This window comes from Pongo pygmaeus, chromosome 5 (genome assembly GCF_028885625.2).
Source record: "Pongo pygmaeus isolate AG05252 chromosome 5, NHGRI_mPonPyg2-v2.0_pri, whole genome shotgun sequence".
Classification (NCBI taxonomy): domain Eukaryota; kingdom Metazoa; phylum Chordata; class Mammalia; order Primates; family Hominidae; genus Pongo; species Pongo pygmaeus.
This window is the reverse complement of record NC_072378.2, coordinates 107,441,533-107,462,676: the sequence shown is the minus strand read 5'-3', so window position 1 is coordinate 107,462,676 and position 21,144 is coordinate 107,441,533. Positions and strand designations below refer to the sequence as shown.

At 39.6% G+C, this 21,144-nt stretch overlaps 1 protein-coding gene across 3 annotated transcripts in view; it reads right to left on the bottom strand.

Annotated features, from left to right (window-relative positions):
* The window catches only part of SOBP (sine oculis binding protein homolog), a 145,486-nt gene that overhangs the window by 106,870 nt on the left and 17,472 nt on the right, over positions 1-21,144 (bottom strand). The gene's annotated exons all lie outside the window — the stretch shown is intronic.

Here is a 21,144-nt window from a genome sequence, read left to right as displayed (position 1 = left end):
ACAAGTTAGGCCCACAGTGCAAGTCTTTACTTCTTTATGACTATGAGACATGGATTTGCTGCAAACATTCTGTATAACTTGCACCAGCAAGTGCTATTTAAACATTAAATAAGACAGGCCCAATAATATGTGGATCTCAAGAAGCAGTTATTCTACCCACAGGCAAGCAATACTCTTGCCAGCCTTCTCTTTTCTAAGGAGCAGGGATCACAGCAGAACATGGATAAGACTGGCTTTCCATGTGGTTGAAATGGGAGACCCCCTACCTCTGTAATTTCAAGGGTACCAATAAGAATATCCTAGCTTCAAAAAATTATCCTTCAGCTGCTCACTAAGATTAAATTCTACCACTAGAAGGTCATTTCTTTGGCTAAATGTTTCTTATGAGCCATTAAAACACAAATTCCCTGAAAGCAAGGAGGCTCAATATATACTTGTAAATAACGATTTATGCTTTGAAATGAATGATTCTTTCTGAAGAATATGTTTTTACAAGGAATGGGAAGACGCACTGAGGATAGGGTTCCAATGAGAAAGGTAGAGAGGCAAAGATGGGAGAGTTGGGATATATTACTTAGCTAATCTCCAGCCTTGGAAAGAGCTAGGGCAACCTGAGGGCAGCCAAAGGAAGGCGGTGTGGACACGGTGATGACACTGTAGAACATGTCAAATGTTCAGAGTGCCTTTTAAGTATGAATATGAAACACAGTAGACAATGGCATATAGCTAAGGATTGCCAGAAAAGAAAAGCAACAGGCAGATCCACTTAGGACAATCTCAAGGGGGTGACTTTTTATAAGCAAATGAGGTAGTAGATGTACATTGCTTTGCAAATCTAAGTTGCTACTATTTGAAAGACAGTGTGGTGAAGCACAGAGATGGAGACAGAGGACCTTGGTGAAAGTACTAATATTGCCCCTTCTAGTTGTGTGTGACAAGAGTAAGTCGATCAAGGACTGGTCATGCCCACCCTAACTATAGCTTCGGTGAGGACCAAATACAATTAAATATGCACATTCTATATGTAAATGAGCCTTCCTTAGAACGAGTGGCAATTACAACCACAAGAAAAGGGTAGGTGTCAGCTGTATGCAATCTGGAGAGGCCCAGTGACCAGGCACCAGTCTCTCCAATCACATCCCCTCCTGTGGATGACATCTGTAAAACCACTATCCTTGAATACAAAGAACAACCCAGTAATTGGTTAAATTTCACTAACTTAAATTATTTAAGAGTAAAGCCATTAGAATTAATAAAAGCCTCACTTACAGCTACTCTTTTAAAAAAGTACTTAACTTGAATTAATAGTTGACAAGATGTTGCCAAATATATCACTGCACTGCCAGATATTCTGTAATTAATAGATGGGAATTCTTTGTAATTATTACATTAACTATCCACACATGGGTGGATCTTCCTAAGTGCCTGAGAAGTTTGCTCATTTAAAAAGTATCAGAGCAACAACTAAAAATGTCTGCCACTTTGGTAACTGAACTATCAAGAATTCCCAAAGAGTGGTGTCTGAAAAAATAAAATTTTATTGAACTTAGCTCTCATTAAAAGGATAATGCAATTAAATGACAAAGGTCCATAATACTACATGAGTCTTTGTAGTACCTAAAATTATCCCTAATTTTCTTTTGAAAATAGATTTGAAGTTATTTCAAGAATTTAAATAGTCCACTCCTCTCTAAACAGAGCAGTACTTAACCCCAAAATAAAATCTAAATATTCTATACATAAATTAAAAATTGGTTCCAATAAGTAAAAGGAATGACCCTATATTATACAAAATTACAGAAGAATGACAGACTTTAAAATTAATTTTCAATTTTCTAACGGAACATTCTACCCAATTTTAAATTATTTACATTCATATTATGAAGATAGACATAGACATAGATACAGATATAAAGAATGTGATTCAAGAAAGAATTACATGTTTACGTGTGAGCTGGATAGGACCTGAGGTGTGTGGCTCATTTTATGACAGGCAGAATGCAGTAAGAGAGAGGTTCAGACAGTTGTGAGCACCATTCCAGAGAGCACGGCATTTGAGTTGGGTCTTGAAGGATCTGGAAGGCGGGGAAGTTAAAGGAGAAAGGACAGAGGAACTGCAGGAGCCAGAGAGTGGCAGACAGGCTTGAAGTGGGCAAGAATCCTGCAGTCATCCAGTTGACCAAGCTTGTGTGAAGGGAAAAGTAGATTAGACAGGAGCTGATAAGGCCTGAACAAGGAGTCTCACGGATGTCATTTTGCCATAGGGGGAAGGAATCAGCTCGTCTTTATTCCACAGGTAATAGGAAGCTCCCAAATGTTTCTCAATAGAACATGACAGACTGGGCACTGTGGCTCACACCTTAATCCCAGCACTTTGGGAGGCCGAAATGGGTGGATCACTTGAGGTCAGGAGTTCGAGACCGGCCTGGCCAACATGGTAAAACCCTGTCTCTACTAAAAATACAAAAAAAAATTAGCCAGGCATGGTGGCAGCTGCCTGTAATCCCACCTACTTGGGAGGCTGAGGCAGGAGAATCGCTTGAACCTGGGAAGTGGAGGTTGCAGTGAGCCAAGATGGTGCCATTGCACTCCAGCCCGGGCAACGAGAGCAAAACTCTGTCTTGGGGGAAAAAAAAGAACATGACAGGATCAAAGATGTGTTAAGAAATGTTACTCCAACAGGAGTAACAGGACAGATCAGAATTTGGAGAGACTAGAAATCCAGTTCCACATCTAGAAGCCTCAGTAAGCAAAGTGAGAGCAGGGTCCATGTCTCATTCTCTCTTGTGTGTTCAGTGCCTTGCACAGAGCAGTGCTCATGCTCCATGAAGGAATAAATGGACAGATGAATAAATAGCTGCAGAGGAAAAGGGATGAAGGCCTGAACCTACAAGGTGACAGTGGAAATGAAGAGGACAGATTTAAGAATGAGATGAAATCAATTATCAAAAGGTAGAAATGTTGCAAACCCAGAAATACTGAAATTTTGTAGTATTCATCTTCCCGTGTTTCTAGTCAAAGCAGACAGGGAAAAGTCCACAGCATTCTTGGGGAAGGTGACTCCAGAGTCAAATTCAAACAAAATGAAGTTGCTTTACAGTCAATGTCCCTTCCTCATTTATTCTCCCGTACTCCAATAAAAAAGGACAGCAAAAGGAGAGACTCATAAAGTCACAAAATCGTAATTGTGTCTTGAATGCCATGCTGAACTTGGATTCTTTAACATGACACTACTAAGCACATGTGCCTCCAGCTCCCTGACATTAATTTGAGTATTTCCCCATAATTTCACTGACTTGCCAGTGAAGGAGTTTCTTCTTGTAAGTTTGACAACCTTGCCTCTGCTTCTCAGTGTTCACTGTGGAGTCTGTCTTTCCTATGTAATCACCCTAAGAAACTGGAATAGGAAAGGAAAAAGGTAGAGCTTCAGACTAAGGAAAACCCAGAGTCTTGTATGTAATACTTCCCAAAGCACATTCCACAGAACACTAAGCCCATAGGGTACTTACATGGATGTGATTTTTAAAAAAGACTTCCATCATTAAATATGAATGGAAAACAGCAGGCTAAACAAAGTTAAACAACAGGCTTTTTACAGCAGGACATTTTGTTTCCACCAATGTACAATTAAGAATCTTTGAAAAGGAGAGAGAGTGTGCCATATTTCACAGATTTAACAGTGGACATGTCTTTTCACAGAGAATTCCCAAGACTGTACTTCTGAGGAAGCCTCCTGGAACGTGCTGCTCCACTGCCCTACATCAGCACTGAGGCATGAGCATTTCCATGTGGGTCATTAATTATCAGGAAGGTTTCTTCTCTTTTGCCCACAATTATATCCTCAATTGCCAGGAGCCTCCTTTGCCTGCACTGGGCAGAAAGACAAGGTCTGCAGCCATGTGGCCAGTGCTGGGCACGTTGACCAACATCTACTAGTCCTCAGTATGCATGTTCAGATTGACTAAAGACATCCATGGTCCACAAAGTCCCATGGTGTCTGTTACTCACATCAAATACAGAGAAGGCAATCCTTTTCCTATATAGCCCTACAGAGAAAATGGGAGAAATAACAATAAGGCAAAGAGAGAGTAATACAGACTGAATAGCTCATGTTCACTGGCTGGCTGCCATAGACAAGATGCTCAATTAAAATCGTATCCCCATCCCTGGGCCCTCGATCTGAACCTCTGAGCAATCTAAGATGTCCTGGGACAATGATGCTGCAATCATGGATTTGCTGTCTGCTAGACTTCTCTCTCCTAGATGGCTGAAGTCTACTCAGCATCTAGTTCACAAATGAACGTGATGAGTGACAAGGGAGTCAGATCAAAAAGTGTGCTCTAGCAAAATCCACCACTCATAGAAAACCAATTCTGAGGCCTTGCCCTGCCTAGAGGGCCACCATCTTCAAAGAGATACAAAAGTGGCAGCATATAAAGACTAAAAGGTCAAGCTGCTTTATACAGGACCTCAGAACAAGAAAAGCATTTCCACCATCTGCTCTTTAATGGAAGGGCTCATTTCACCTTCTGAGATCTGACTGTCCCAATATTTACACTTAATGGGTCCCACAGTGGTTGACAAATCTCCCCAGAGGTAGACAGAGGATTCATTTCTTTACTCAACTTCATGCCAAGCACTGTATGATGGGCTGGAAATGCACTGACTAACAAGACACGCACGGACACTAACAAGGCCTCAAGGAGCTTCCCATGGCTGCCCCTAGTGTAAAAGGCCAATGTGCAGGAGAAAATGGCCAAGGACAAACCTGGCCTGCTCCCAGGGCTCCATCACCATGAAGGGTCATAGGAGCCAGATGTTCTTGGTGACTGTAGAAGGAGGGTGTAAGCATCTCCACTGGAGGGGAGCACAAGCAGCCCATCATGACAGAAGAGCAAGCCAAGTCCCTCCTCGCTGCTCCAGCCAGTCCTGCCAAGCAGCAGGCCACGTGGGGCCACCTCCTAGGGGAGACAAATTGACAGGCTAGAGACTGGGTGTCAAAGGGACACCTGGGAGGGACCAACCACTCAAGCGAGAGCACTGCTTGTTCTCCTCCTTAGCCCCTTTTCTTTCCTCAATGCCCTGAACTGCAGTCACACCCAGAAAGTCAAGTTCAGTAGGTTGAAGGGTATGCAGAACTGCATTCAATTAAATGTGTTAAAAGAAGCAAGATGAACCTACTAGAACATTTCAACAAAATAATTTACTTCACTCTTCACTCTTCTCACCTTTAAATATTTATTTAGATTTCTTAGAGCAAAGATTGGTTGAGAGACTCTCTGAAGGGGCCCTACGCCAATCCCTACTCTGGAATGTAATGAGACACAGCATGCCAAAATAGTCCTGCTATGGGAAAAGTAGAGGACAACACTAACAAGAAATCCTTCAGAGCACTCTTCTCTCTAGACATTCCTCTTGAGCTGCACTATGTATTCTTATGACTCCAGTTACCATCCATAATACGACGATTCCCAAATCAACACAATTATCTTTCACGAACCACTATGTCCAACTGCCTCCCAGACATCTTAGTAAGTGAAGTCCAAAGCTGCATACACATCCCTTTCCATTTCCAGTCCCCTTCACTGTGTTTCCCACCTCAGTTCCTGGCCCTATCATCTACCCAGTTACCTGATGGCAGAAACCCAGCATCTTTGCTGCCTCTTCTCTCCCTCTCACCTCCCACCTCCCACATTCTGATTAATCACCAGGTCCTCCTAAATATTTTTACACAGCTGGGTGTGGTGGCTCACGCTTGTAATCCCAGCACTTTCTGGGGCCAAAGCATGTGGACTGCTTGAGCCCAGGAGTTTGAGACCAGCCTGGGCAACATGGTGAAACACCATCTCTACAAAAAAATACAAATATTAGCTGGGCATGATGGTGCCTGCCTGTAGTCCCAGATACTGAGGAGGCAGAGGTGGGAGGATCACCTGAGCTCAGGGAGGTCAAGGCTGCGGTAAGCTGTGATGGCACCACTCGACTCCAGCCTAGGCAACAAAATGAGACCTTGTCGCAAAAAAAAAAAGTTTTTATACTACACCCAATCATTCATTCATTCGATGAATATTTATCAAGTCTACTTATATGTGAGGCACTGTTCTAGGTGCCTTATCTTCATGGAGTTTGTTACTCTCAATCCCAGTGAAGCCACCAATACCTCTTGCCCATACTATAAGTAGCCTCCTAACTCACTGTCATGTAGTTCCTTCTCTCCATTCTGCATCTAGAAAATTCTTCTGAAACACCAGTATGACCACTGCTCTCACCTGCTCAAAACCCTTCAGTGGCATCCACTGCTCTCAAGAAGAAAGTGGCAGTCCTGGCATGGTCTCCATGGCTCCTAAGACCAGGCCAGCCTCTCACCTGTCTGCTTTCTGGATTCTGGCTTCTTTCACTTCCTTGAGGCCCTCCCTCCACTCAGCCTTTAAATGTGCTGCTTCCTCCCTCACAACCCTAAAATCCTTTGCCAGTTTAGTCCTACTGATGAATTCAGTCCTTTGTACCTTATCTTAAACCTCATCCTAGGGAGACCTTCCCTGACCCGAAACCTGGTCAGATCCAACAGCACTCTGGACTTGGTAATTCTCAGACTTGATTGAGTTGTTTTTTGTTTGTGTGTGTGTGTGTTTTAATGTCTGTCTCTTCCACCAGACTGTGAGCCAGGTAAGACAGCAGCATATCTGTTTTGCTCACTAGAATAGATGTCTGACCTGGGGCCTCAGCACAAGGAGAAGAAAAGCATCCTTACTAGGTGCACCTTGGATGTTGGATACCCAGTGGGGGAATGGAGGGAGCCAAGGTAATAATTCTATCTTAGGTATGTGCTCAACACAAATGTGTATATATGTGAGCCAAAGGCACATAAAATAATCTTCATAGCAGCATTTATTCATAATAGCTAAAAACTGGGAACAACCCAAACGTTCACCAGCAATCATTAACATACGCTTGGGATTCCTTAGATGGGCTTAGGTGGGTAAGTGTAGGTCCTGAAGTTGACTGTGAAATTGTGTATACTAAGAATTTCTGCCTGCATACGAGACCTAGATTTCCATAGTTTTTAAGAAAATTTTAAACTCCTCCTAATTTAAGCAACTAAGCCCTAGAATGTAATTTAACCTTTTTAATCCTATATTTAGTCTGTTCATAGCTTTCTCAAATCAAGTAGAATATTTAAAATCTCATCATTCCTTACTATTAAGGAATTATCACCAAGTGAAATGCAAATGTATCATAGTGAAGCCTAAAAATTAAGTTATAGACATAAGGCATAGATATACCCCTCTGTGGTCTACTTGAGAGCTGCATTTGATATGGTGTAAAGTGGAGAGAAATTAGGGGACACTGGGAGACTGACAAAAGTAGAATATACGATATCTCTACCTCCCAGTGGTTCTGATCAGGGTGTGACTTGGCCCCCAGGTGACATTTGGTAATATCGAGAGACATTTTTGATTGTCACAGCTAGGAGAAGGGGTACTAATGGCATCTAGTGGGTAGAGGCCAGGTATGGTGCTAAATGTCCTACAATGCACAGGACAGCCCAAACAAATTATCCAGCTGCAAATATTAACAATGCTGTGCTTTAGAAACCAGGCTCCACAGTGATGACAGGTCTGTGTATGGGACACCTCTTGTGCTCCTCTTCAAATCCTCTTGGCCCCACGTGTTAATCCCATGATTGCTGTAACACTTTGACCAGCTTGTGTGTGTGCATTCTGAAAGTTACTTGCCTCGCACCTGTGGCATATGTCTCTCGCTTCCTGCTCTGGGATTTCTCTGACATAGCAGCATGGGCATCCTATGTGGATCCTTTTGGCATTCACTTACACATTTGCAAACCAGCAGTATAGGGGATTAAAGCATACTATATCAACAGGACATGAGAGTTGAATAGATTTTTCCTTCTTTTGTCCCCTGGGTAGATAGTTATGAAATGTTTTAATAAACTCCAAAGAATTACCTCTGCAATTGAACACCAGTCTCCCTTAGCAGTAGCCAACTAAATAGCACATCCTTCTGTTGGCTCTTTCTGCTCTCTAGGTTCATTTCTCTTGTCCCTCACTCCTACTTTCTGGCATCACATGCCCAGTAAAGCACCTACATGAAAGTCTTTGACTCAGATTCTGTTTTCTGGGAAACTCAGGATGAAGTACTATGTGTATGGAAGTCCACAGTGAAAGACCAGAAATTAATGGAAGAGAATATAAAAAAGTTAGAATTTTATGAACATTTGTCTTTTTTCCCTTTAAGTCCAGCATGAATATATAATGAAAGAGTAAAAAGAGGGCACCAGATTCTCAGTGGCACAATAACGGAGCACTCAGAAAGGGCCATTTCTAAAATTGTCCTGTCGGCCAAAGAATTTTCTAATCCTTCTATGATAGGGGTAAGGAAAAACAGTGGTGGCTACACAGAAAGAGGAGAAACAAAGAAACTAAGTCAGGGGTTCGAGTAAAAGAGGAAAGTAAAAAGAATATCCTTTGTCTCAGCTCCTTTAAATGGATTGTGTTATTGTGAGAGCTTCAGAATGCTAGAATTTTACTTAGAAGAAACCTAGAATATCATCTAATTAAATGTTCTCTTTTACAGAAGAGGAAATGAGGTCTGGAGAGGTTAAATGACCTTCTCAAGGTCACTCAGTTGCCTTAATGGCAGAACCAGGACCAGAACTCACTTCTGAAATGGATGGGGACACAATCTGATCATGGATTCTAAATCACATACTTCTGTGATTCCGGAGGCAGCCCAGAACTTCTCTTCACATTTTCTAAACTCTTTTTGGAGTTATGACCTAGCTAGGATAATACTTTCAGGATACCCTGTCCCAGGTCAACAAGGAGCTAAGACGCTAACAGGAAATAAGAGGAAATGTCAGCTGTGCCTTTCCTTTCTTGTTAGAGGGTGGCCGTGTTTCTGGCATTTCTTGTTATTCTAGGGACAGTCCCAGTGCTGACTTCTTAAAGTTCCTGTTAAATGGAGAAGACTTAGCTGATTAACTTGACCAAGGAGAGTGGTCATAATGATCCCATTATGTTCTGGGGCTTTTCACTGGCGTTTCCCTCTAAGGCAACTTTGTTCTCAAAGTCAGTGCCCTTGGCCAAGAGGATTTGAAGAGGAGCACAAGAGGTGTCCCATACACAGACCTGTCATCACTGTGGAGCCTGGTTTCTAAAGCACAGCATTGTTAATATTTGCAGCTGGATAATTTGTTTGGGCTGTCCTGTGCATTGTAGGACATTTAGCACCATACCTGGCCTCTACCCACTAGATGCCATTAGTACCCCTTCTCCTAGCTGTGACAATCAAAAATGCCTCTCGATATTACCAAATGTCACCTGGGGGCCAAGTCACACCCTGATCAGAACCACTGGGAGGTAGAGATATCGTATATTCTACTTTTATCACTCTCCCAGTGTCCCCTAATTTCTCTCCACTTTACACCATATCAAATGCAGCTCTCAAGTAGACCACAGAGGGGTATATCTATGCCTTATGTCTATAACTTAATTTTTAGGCTTCACTATGATACATTTGCATTTCACTTGGTGATAATTCCTTAATAGTAAGGAATGATGAGATTTTAAATATTCTACTTGATTTGAGAAAGCTATGAACAGACTAAATATAGGATTAAAAAGGTTAAATTACATTCTAGGGCTTAGTTGCTTAAATTAAGAGGAGTTTAAAATTTTCTTAAAAACTATGGAAATCTAGGTCTCGTATGCAGGCAGGAATTCTTAGTATTTTTTGAGACAAGGATCTTTTTGAGAAAAAAAAAAACAACAGCCTTTCCTAAATTGTGCACATACGATACACACTCAGTTTCACAGTCAACTTCAGGACCTACACTTACCCACCTAAGCCCATCTAAGGAATCCCAAGCGTATGTTAATGATTGCTGGTGAACGTTTGGGTTGTTCCCAGTTTTTAGCTATTATGAATAAATGCTGCTATGAAGATTATTTTATGTGCCTTTGGCTCACATATATACACATTTGTGTTGAGTACACACCTAAGATAGAATTATGCCTTATACATTTTCAAGAACACTTAATTGTATAAATTATTGCATATGTGTATGTTCAGCATTAATAGATATTGCCAATCAGCTTTCAATAGTGGTTATATGTTATTTACACTCTCACCAGCTATGCATGAGAGTCCCAGTTGCTCCATATCCTCCTCAAACTTGGTATTGTCAATCTTCTTCATTTTAGCCACTCTCATGTGTGTTTACTGGTCTCTCACTATGATTTTAAATCTGATGTCCCTAATGAGTAATGAGATTGAAAAACTTTTCATGTTTACTGATAACTTGGATATATTCTTTGATGAAGGGCCTGTTTAGCATTTTTGCCCATTTTTCTATTGAGCTGTTTTATTTTTATTTACAGAGCTTCTTTATACATTGTCAATATGAGTCTTTTATAGGGAAATGCATTACAAACATCATCTGGTACTCAGTGATTTGCTTTTTCATTCTTTTGAAAGATTTTTTCTTTTTTTATTTGTATAAATTCATGGGATATGAGTACAATTTAACAACATTGATATATTGCACTATGGTGAATTCAAGGCCTTCAGTGTATCCATCACTGGAACAACACACATTGTATCCACCAAGCAACCTGAAAGATTTTTTAAAATCAGCAAACATTCTTAATTTTATTATATGTAATTAACTTTTTCCATTATGGTTAGTACTTTATGTATGTAGTTTAAGAAACATTGGTGTATTCAAGATCATAAATATATTCCCCTAGGCATTCTCTAGAAGCTCTATTGTTTTACCTATCACATTTAGATCAACAATCCATCCACAATTTTTTATGAATGATGTGAAGTAGAGAATCAACATACATTTTTTCCATAAACATATTTATTGAAAAGACCATCCTTTCTCCACTGCTCTACCGTGTCATCTTTGTTGTTATAGACTGAATGTTTGTGTGTCCCCCAAATTCATATGTTGAAGCTCTAACCCCCAATATTATGGCAATTGGAGATGAGGCCTTTGGAAGATAGTGTTAAATGAGATCATGAGGATGGGGCCCTTGTCCAGTGGGATTAGTGCCCTTATGAGAAGAGACAGCAGAGAACCTGCTCTCTCTCTCTCTCCCTTCACCACATGAGGATATAGTAAAAAGGCAGTGATCTACACTCCAAGGAGAGAGACTTCACCAGACATTGACCCTGCTGGCACTCTGACCTTGATTTCCAGTCTTCAGAACTGTGAGAAAATAAATTTTGGTTGTTTAAGCTACCCAGTCTATGGTATTTTATGTCAGCCTGAGCTGACTAATATATTTATCATGAGTCAAGTATCAATTTAGATTTGTTTCTGGACTCTGTTGTAATTGTTTATACATATATCCTTGCATCCTTGCCTACTATCATAATTATTCTGTCCTTACAATAAATCTTGATATCTAAGAGTATAAGTCTCCCAATTTTATTTTTTTCTTCAAGATTGTCTGAACTATTCTTGCTCCTTGCATCTCCATATACATTTTAAAAAACAACTTTTTAATTTCCACAAAATTTTATGCAGGATTTTTATCAGAATTAGATTTAAATATACAGATCAATTTAGGAGGAATCTTCCTCTTTACAATATTTAGTCTCTAATCTATAAACATGGTATGTCCCTCTATTGATTTAGGTCTTCTTTAATTTCTCTCAGCAATGTTTATGATTCTCTGTGTAACAATCTTACACATATTTTGTGAGATTATTTTTCTGGGTATTTGATGGGTCTGATACTACCTTAAATTGTATTTTTAAGATTCATTTTTGAAATTTTTATGGCTGGAATACAGAGATATCATTGATTTGCAGATATTGACTGTGTTTAGAGACTGATAAATTGAGTCGTGAATTATAATAGTTAACCTGTAGATTGAGTGTAGGGAGGTCTATATAAAATAGCATTTCTATCTTACAAATCTTGAGTTTCTTACTCCTTTTTATTTCCTTATTAAATAATTGTCTGTTAATTTCCAGTACAGAAGTGGGTGATACTGATCTTTCTTTTCTTTTCTTTTTTTTTGAGACAGAGTCTTGCTCTGTTGCTCAGGCTGGAGTACCATGGTGCAATCCCAGCTCACCACAACCTCCACTCACTGCAACCTCTGCCTCCTGGGTTCCAACAATTCTCCCACCTCAACCTCCCAAGTAGTTGGGATTATAGGAGTGCATCACCACACCCTACTAATTTTTGTATTTTTAGTACAGACTAGGTTTTGCCATGAAGGCTGGGCTGGTCTCGAACTCCTGTCGTCAAGTGATCTGCCCACTTCGGCCTCCCAAAGTACTACTATTACAGGCATAAGCCATTGCGCCTGGCCAATAATAGTCATCTTAATCTCATTCTTGATATCAAGAGGGAAGTTTTCAATACTTCACTATTAAGTAATATTGGCTGTGGAGTGTTCTTAATCTTCGGACAGATTAAGGAAGTTCTATTCTATTCCTCCTTTGCCAAAAGTTTTTTAAATCATTTATAGTGCTAAATTTTATCAAAATTGTTGCTGCAGCTATTACTTTACTCTGTTAATGGTTTTACTTTAACAGAGGTTTTACTTTATTTTGTTAATCATATTGACTGATTTTTAAAATTTAAACCAACCTTGCATTCCTAGAAAAAAATCTAAATTAGTCATGATGTATTAACATTTTGTATATATCATTGGCTTTGGTTTGCTATAATTTTGCTCAGTATTTTTGCATCAATGTTCATGATGAACAGAAGTTTTCCTTCTTTTTTTTCTTTTTTTTTTGAGACAGTCTTGCTGTCACACAGGCTGGAGTGCAGTGGTGTAATCTTGGCTCACTACAACCTCCACCTCCCAGGTTCAAGCAATTCTCGTGCCTCAGCCTCCCAAGTAGCTGGGACTACAGGCATGTGCCACCATGCCCAGCTTATTTTAGTATTTTTAGTAGAGACAGGGTTTTGCCATGTTGCCCAGGCTGGTCTCAAACTCCTGAGCTCAAGTGATCCCCCCACCTTGGCCTCCCAAAGTCCTAGGATTACAGGTGTGAGCCACCACGCCCAGACAGAAGATTTCAATTTTAATGTAATAAAATTACACTAAATTATTGTTTTCCTTACTTATAACGCCCTTGGTATGTAATGTGATCAATGTTATGCTGAGATCATAAAATAAGTCTAAGTATTTATTTCTTCTCTATTCTCTGAAAAAGTTTCTCTGACTTCTTTTTTTTTGTTTGTTTTTTGTTTTTCTTAAATGTTTCACAGAATTTACCATTGAAGCCATCTAGGTCTGGAATATTCTTTGTAGAAAAGATTCAATTATTTTACTTCCTTAATAGGACTACTCAAGTTTTCTATTTCTTCTGTCTGTTTTGGTAAGTTAAACTAATGTGACATCTCTGTCAAAGAAACTCTGGGAATTATTCTAGTAATCGCTATGCATAACATCAAAATGATTAGTTCTAATAACATATGAACCTTTTTATTTACTCACATTTCATATTTCCTAGCACTTGTTGTCTTAAAAAATGTCAAATCTATTATTTCATTCACTATTTGTTCAAAGTAAAAATTAACAATCATTAAAACTTGTCCCAAGCAGCATAAATCCTTCATCAGACTTCTGGCTGCTATAACTATACATATATGCAGTTTGCTTTATATCTGTTCAATTAACAAGTACCTATTAAAGCACATTAAAACATACGCTCTCAAATCATAAAACCAGGAGAGCAACTAACCATACAAGTCACAAAACAAGGATTTTATAAATATAGGGAAATAACAGATCACCTAAGCTAACCACATCATTTTGCAGACAAGGAAACTAAGGCTTAGAGAAACTACCTTATTCAAGATTACATGGCCAATAAATGGCAGAGCTGGCATTAGCAACCCAGGTCTCCTGGTTCTTGCTCTGGCAGTCTTCACCACATCATGCTACCATTCAAATTATACATTTCATCTGGCATTAAAAATGATAGAACACACTAAAATGTGCCTTACACATTTTTAAGAACCTTAATTGTAAAGAGAACAATAAAGCAGGACCCATATCACAGTATTTAACATTTTCAGGTTTCATTTTGGATCTTTTTTTATCACTTTGAATTTTAAATTACTATCTTCTAGCCTATATTAAGTTTCAGGTGCCATTTCCCCTCAACTGTATAAATATAACAGTTCTTAATTATCTGCCTATAGACTTTTTGCTACTCCACTTTAATTGCCCTTGTAGTCCTACCATGCACCTTCCATATGCAACTAAAATTATATAATACATTCCAAGGTCAAACTAGAATGATGTTTTGATCATATGCCAACAGTACTATTAAGTTCTTGGTAGTCAAGGATAATGACATACATCTGTATTGTCTAGCACAATGTAAGGAACATTCAGTAAATACTTAACTGACTGAAATACTGGCATAGTGTTTTGGATAATCCAGTGGTTAAGGATATAGGCTAAGGAGACATAATGTATAGGTTCAAATATCAGCTCTGCCACTCAGTATCTGTGTAACCTCAGGCAAGTTGCTCAACTTTTCTGGGCCTCAGTTTTGTCATCTGTAAAACAAGGTTAATAATAGCATCCACGTAGAGTTGTGAAAATTAAATGATATAATCTATTAACATAATACATGCTCAAAAACTATTAGCTATGATGAGATTATATCATTACATTATTAAGTACTCATATTTCTGCCATTCATCATTAATTCCTCCTGTCCTTATCCTAAGTGATTGGGAAAACTGAGGGTTCAGTGAACCTCTTTTTCTTTTTTTTGAGAATTGCATCTGGTACATAAGTAGTAAGTCATCCAAATCCCATTAACTCTAGGTAATTTTATTTAATAATCATATTTTAAAAGTTGGACAAATAAATAAAATCCAAAGCAATTTTGATTAAATCCTGTTTTCTCAATGGCTATTTGGAACACATCATCATATGCAAGCCCCAAGAATACTGAATAACAGATAAAATAAATAATGACCATAATGCAAACCACATTCTCATTCCCATTTCCCTGCAAGTACAATTCCATGTCAGAATTATAAGAGCCAAAAAGTAACATGCTTATTAACTGTGGGTTACCCAGCTATATACATAGAGGTTAGCAGATCACGTGACTGTTTCCATATTCTCCGTCAAGCTAATGGTTCTTTAGAGCCCAGTTCTTATAACTCCTTAGGAATTGCAAGATTTGCCTGAAAAAATATATCATATTTCCCTGACTATAATGGAACTCAAATTTGGAAAACTAACTGAAAAGCAAACCATCCTGGAGGACAGGAAATGGTCATTGTTTTCAAAGAAAGACAAGACATTTCTGCACACAGGAAATCAAGCTGGTTTTAGGGGATTGATCTTATCTTGCTCCACACAAACCTGTCTGTGCCGTGTGGACAGGCTCTTCCTTTTACTTCACATGTGTGAACATGGTAAGAAATAAGAATAAAGGCACTTATCATTTGAGGTAAAAGACACTTTATTCAAGACTGCCACATAAATGCGTAAAGAGAAGTATATTCCCTCTTTTTTTCTCATTTCATTTCATTTTAAAGTATTCAGAGATTTACAGGGATCCTGGACTTGGAATAGGCAAGTTGTAAGCCTCTGGGAAAACCTGTCAAAAGACTCAGATCTAAAATGTGGTTTTCTAGGTACACAGTGTTTTCTGCAGCAGGAAAGCTCTCACTAGAAAAAGTTGCTTCATTTCATTTTTCCTTGTGAACAAAAACAATCACACTAATAGTTTTATTAATTTAAAAAAAAATTTTGGGGAGCAAAATGTCATGGAGTAAATCCAAAACTAGAAGGGAAAAAGTCCTGGTTTGAGTCTCAACTGGGCCAGGGTCTACCCTGGCTACTTTGACCAGAAGTTGACAAGGTGGGGAGACCCAAACCTGCCCTACCTCTGCAGAAAACTGATGGCCAGTCAATGCAGCCAAGGGCTATTACACTTGTAAAGCAGTGAAGACCATTATAAGGCCTTTGTCAAAGATATGTATTCAAAATCCCTTCTGAGTGCTTTACCTCAATCATCAAACTTGGAGGGGACCAAATTTAATGCTCAATTAAAATCAGAGAAGGCCAAATATCTTAAGGAAGACTCACTACAGCACAGTTCTTACAATCCATGCCCAAGCCCTTTAAAGTCATGATCATCTTCGAATGAAGTCTCAAAGGGTGAACCCATGCTACAGTCTCTAACGTGAGATGAATTACAGCAAAGTTACAGTTTAATTAACCTATCTTTCAAAATTCTTGCTGATATATTTTTTGCCACTTCAGATTATGTTCATGATGTGATTTTTTAAATTAGCAAAGAAGGAGGTTTTTACATTTGTTCAAACTGAAAGAATAAAGACATGTTTGCACAAAAAGAAAGTGTTGGTCAATACTTTTATTATTTTCTAATATTCTTATAAGTTTTCTTCATGGCTTGCCTATATGGCAAAGCCTTATTCTGTTCATTTCCTAGAGTCTGCAAAAAAGTCTGTGATTATTATTTAAGGATCATGGTGATTCCCTTCACTGCATGGGGGCGGGGGAGGGGGAAAGCAAAAGCAAAGCTATTATCCTGTGTTTATAACACGTCTGTTACCATAGTAATGCCTGTACTGTCACAAACCATACCAAGGGCCAGAGGCTGTCTCTGTAGGGGGAAAGGCAGCACAGAGTTGGAAGATGAATGCACACATGTGCGGCCAGAGCAGGGTCAATGCTGTGGTAACCACCAAGACATGGGAGCTCCCCTTCTCCAGAGAAAAGGGAGGGCAGGGCCAGAAGAGCAGTTCTCCAGGCCCAGAAGTAAGCTACACCCACAATTCTGTATGCAGCTGTGAGAAAGGAGAGTGGAAATCCAAGTCAATGCAGTATCACCGTGTTCCCAATCACAAGTATTCCACTGGGCTCACTGGCTGCCAAGACATGGATGGGATCCAGTGGCGAGCCTGCCCCAGCACATGAAACACATGCTTGGGAAACAGCGCCTGACTGGATGGAGCCCTCTGGTACTCTCAAAGAGAAGCAACTCGCCTCATGATGGCAAGAACTGTAAAACAAAGCTAGGATTTTACCCCTACTGGGCCATCCACGCTTACAGAACCACAGATTCTCAGGGTGAGGGAAGAACTCACTGAGTGTCCCCAAAAATGTGGACTTGAAAAAGTAACTTTCAGCAGGAAGAGAGTGTATGTCCTGTCATTGGGGTATCTGGAAGTAGTATATTAACAGGCATTATTATTCTGAAACAATCCAGGGAAATTTTGTAGGAATATGCTAAAAGACAATTTACATTAAAAAGAATTTTGGATTAGGAGTCAGAAGACCTTAGTACTAGTCTTGGCTCAAGTACTTAGAAGCCATGTGACCTTGAAAAAGCCATTTAACCTATTTGAACTTCAGCTCTTTAAATTTAATATCTAACATGCTATTTCCCAGAGTTATATGAAGACCAAATTAAATAAAATAATCAATGTGAATAAATTTCATAAACTCTAAAAATTTTAATAAAAGGTATTATTATTACTATTAGCATTTTCACATAGCCAGTTTACAATGGGATAGGAGTAATTTGAATACTAACACAGGAATCCAAAGCATACACATGATCCTCATCTTCCCTATCTTGAGAGGTGAACTTGTATGATACAGTCAACTCTAAATTATTCAAGGGCTGATTATCAAGGGGCCTTTTGCTCCTAGCCACTGTACCCTTTATTTGATTCCCCACAGGAATGCAGCATTAACCTACATACAGCTAGAAAATTGACAGTAGCATTTCTCAACCCAATTACCTTGAATCACAACTCTGGTAAAAGTTTTAGCAATGGAAGAGTTAAAATGATTCACTAGATGGAAGTTTTGGATAATTTGTTGACTTTAGCCACGGATAATTAAGAGTGATGGAATCCTCGTTTCACTATCAAGGAAGCTGCGGTTAAGGTCAAACAGGTTGGGACTAATCCAGACAAAACACTAACATTTTCTCAGTGAAATGCTTATATATGTGCAATAAGATTTGAATATCAGTCATTCATTCATTTATTCAACAAATATTGTGTCAAGCTCAACAAATACCCTGAAAACTCACTATTTTCCTGCCCTTACTGTTCTTCCTTTCTTGAAATAATACATACTGCACCTCGGCAAAGTCCATAGCCTGACTCTTTGAAACTCTAGTCACCTTCCTGTTATATGAGACTTTGGCTAATCTTACCCTAGCACAAGCAGCAAATTATGTCCGTGGGCCACACCCTGCCCACTGTCTTTTTTGTAAATAAAGCTTTATTGGAACACAGCCACACCTATTTGTTTATGTATTATCTATGGCTGTCTTTCTGCTACAACAGAAGAGCTCTGTAGTTGTGACAGAGACAGTATGGTCTAAAAAGTCTAAAATACTATCTGGCCCTTTACAGAAAAGGTTTGCAGACCCCTGCCCTAGATAATATGACTAAATCAAAATTCAACTTTCCTATAAGTTCCTGCTTGGTAACTAAGAGAATAAGCTCCTTAAAAGTAGAGAATCTTTTTGTATCTTTGTCTTGTCATATAGAACCCTTGAGTAGGACAGAGTCAAAGTTGGGAGCAGAGACAGAAAATTAAACATGTCCTTCCCTACATTTTATTTTCAACAGATGAGTGCCTTGGAATTCCATGGAAGACAGCACAAAACCAATAAAACCACTGGTGTTCAGTTACTCTGGCTTCTAATTCCTCAGAGTTCCTACATCTAAGACTTTCAAGGCTCAATTTTTGGCCTCTGTCCCTTCGCATATTTATTTCCTGATCTGATGTGGAATTAGAGTTAAATAGGAGCTGTGTGCTTGAATTCCACGTGGCTGGCTCAGCAGGAAACTCCAGGGCAGGTTTTTTGGCATGCCAAACTTATGTTAGCCTCAGCTATGCTAATTTCTAAAGCTGTTTGCGTTGCTCAAATAAATCTTAGAGACCAATTTGCATTTGGATGCACACCTTTTTATGCACAATTTATGTGCATGATAACTCTAGGGCAGAAAAAAAGAAAAAAGGTCTGGTTTTGTGAGGCAGGCACTATGCTAAGGGCTTTACATACATTTTCTTTTTCTTTTCTTTTTTTTTTTGAGACGGAGTTTCGCTCTCGTTGCCCAGGCTGGAGTGCAATGGCGCAATCGCAGCTCACCGCAACCTCCGCCTCCCAGGTTCAAGCAATTCTCCTGCCTCAGCCTCCCTAGAAGCTGGGATTACAGGCATGTGCCACCACGCCCAGCTAATTTTGTATTTTTAGTAGAGATGGGGTTTCTCCATGTTGGTCAGGCTGGTCTCGAACTCCCGACCTCAGGTGATCCGCCCGCCTCAGCCTCCCAAAGTGCTGGGATTACAGGCATGAGCCACCGTGCCCAGCCTTACATACATTTTCTTATCTCATCTCCACAACAACCACAGGAGGTAGGGCTGGGATCTCCATTTTACAGATGAGAAAACTGAAGCGAAGAGAGCTTACGTAACTTGTCCATGTTCACAGGGTAGTATATGACAAAGCCTAGATTTGAACCCAATCTGTCTGAATCCGAACCCCATGTACTTGTCACTTACTCATACCACCTTATTGATACCGTCATCATCATCTCCCCTCCTCTAAGCCACTGGGCATATATTCAAACGTAAACTCTACATTTACAAAATTAGTTACCCTTTTTTTCCCACTTGGCCTATGTAAAATATGTCTTTGGTCCTTGGGAAATAAATGTGGACCCCCCCGTATCACAAAACAATCAACCAAAGGAGAACAGGGGCATAATAAGGCAAACTTTATATGATACACCAATTACATGAGTAATTAGTAGACAAACACAATTACAAGTGATTTTGACAGGTAAATGGATTTTAATGACATATCTAAGACCTCAATATGAAAGGACTTTTTTTTTCTTTTTTCTTTTTTTTTTTTTGAGATGGAATCTCACTCTGTCACCCAGGCTGGAGTGCAGTGGCATGATCTCAGCTCATTGCAGCCTCTGCCTCCCAGGCTCAAGCAATTCTCCTGCCTCAGCCTCCCGAGTAGCCGGGATTACAGGTGCCTGCCAACATGCCCGGCTAATTTTTGCAGTTTTAGTAGAGACAGGGTTTCTCCATGTTGGCCAGGCTAGTCTTGAACTCCTGACCTCAGGTGATCCACCTGCCTTGGCCTCCCAAAGTGCTGGGATTATAGGTATGCCAGGCTGAAAGGACATTTTTACTGCGAAAATGCAGCAGGCCCAGCAAAAGAATGTAGCGAGAACCATGAAGGAAAACGAGAGTAACACTTAGAATACAGTGTAAGTATATCTATAACATAAGCCCAGGAACTTGCATCTACAAATTTCTTCACTGTTTATGGAAGCATAACCAAATACCTATCTTCCCTAATAAAAACACAAACATTAGCTTTAGTATGTTATAATAAGTACTGCTGTTGAAACTCAGTATTTATCATTGTTCAATTCAACATACAGAAAAATAACCAGCGTTACAATTAAACATTCTAGGATGATTCCAACATTTTACAGCGAGCCAGATACAATATTATTTAACTTCTTTCTCTGTGTGAAATATATAGCCCAGCTTGCAATATCACATAATGCTCAGCCCGTTGCCATCTAGATCTAATACACTGCCATCTAATTTTCTGGAAATATAAAAGAATGAATTACATTTTCATACAAGTGAAAGATCTCCATTAAAAAAAGAAAAGAAAAAAGCTCTCAAAGAGAGCTTTCCAGGAATTAGAAAGAACTCTGTCGGAGAAGATATGTAATCTTCAGGGGTGCCCAACCTTTGGGCTTCCCTGGGCCACATTGGAAGAAGAATTGTCTTGTCTTGGGCCACACATAAAATACATTAACATTAACGATAGCTGACGAGCTAAAAAAAATGTTTTAGGGCCCGGCATGGTGGCTCACACCTGTAATCCCAGCATTTTGAGAGGCCGAGATGGGTGGATCACCTGAGGTCAGGAGTTTGAGACCAGCCTGGGCAACATGGTGAAACCCTGTCTCTACTAAAAATACAAAAATTAGCCAGGCGTGGTGGTGAGCAGCTGTAATCCCAGCTACTCAAGAGGCTGAGGAAGGAGAATCACTTGGACTCGGGAGGCAGAGGTTGCAGTGAGCCAAGA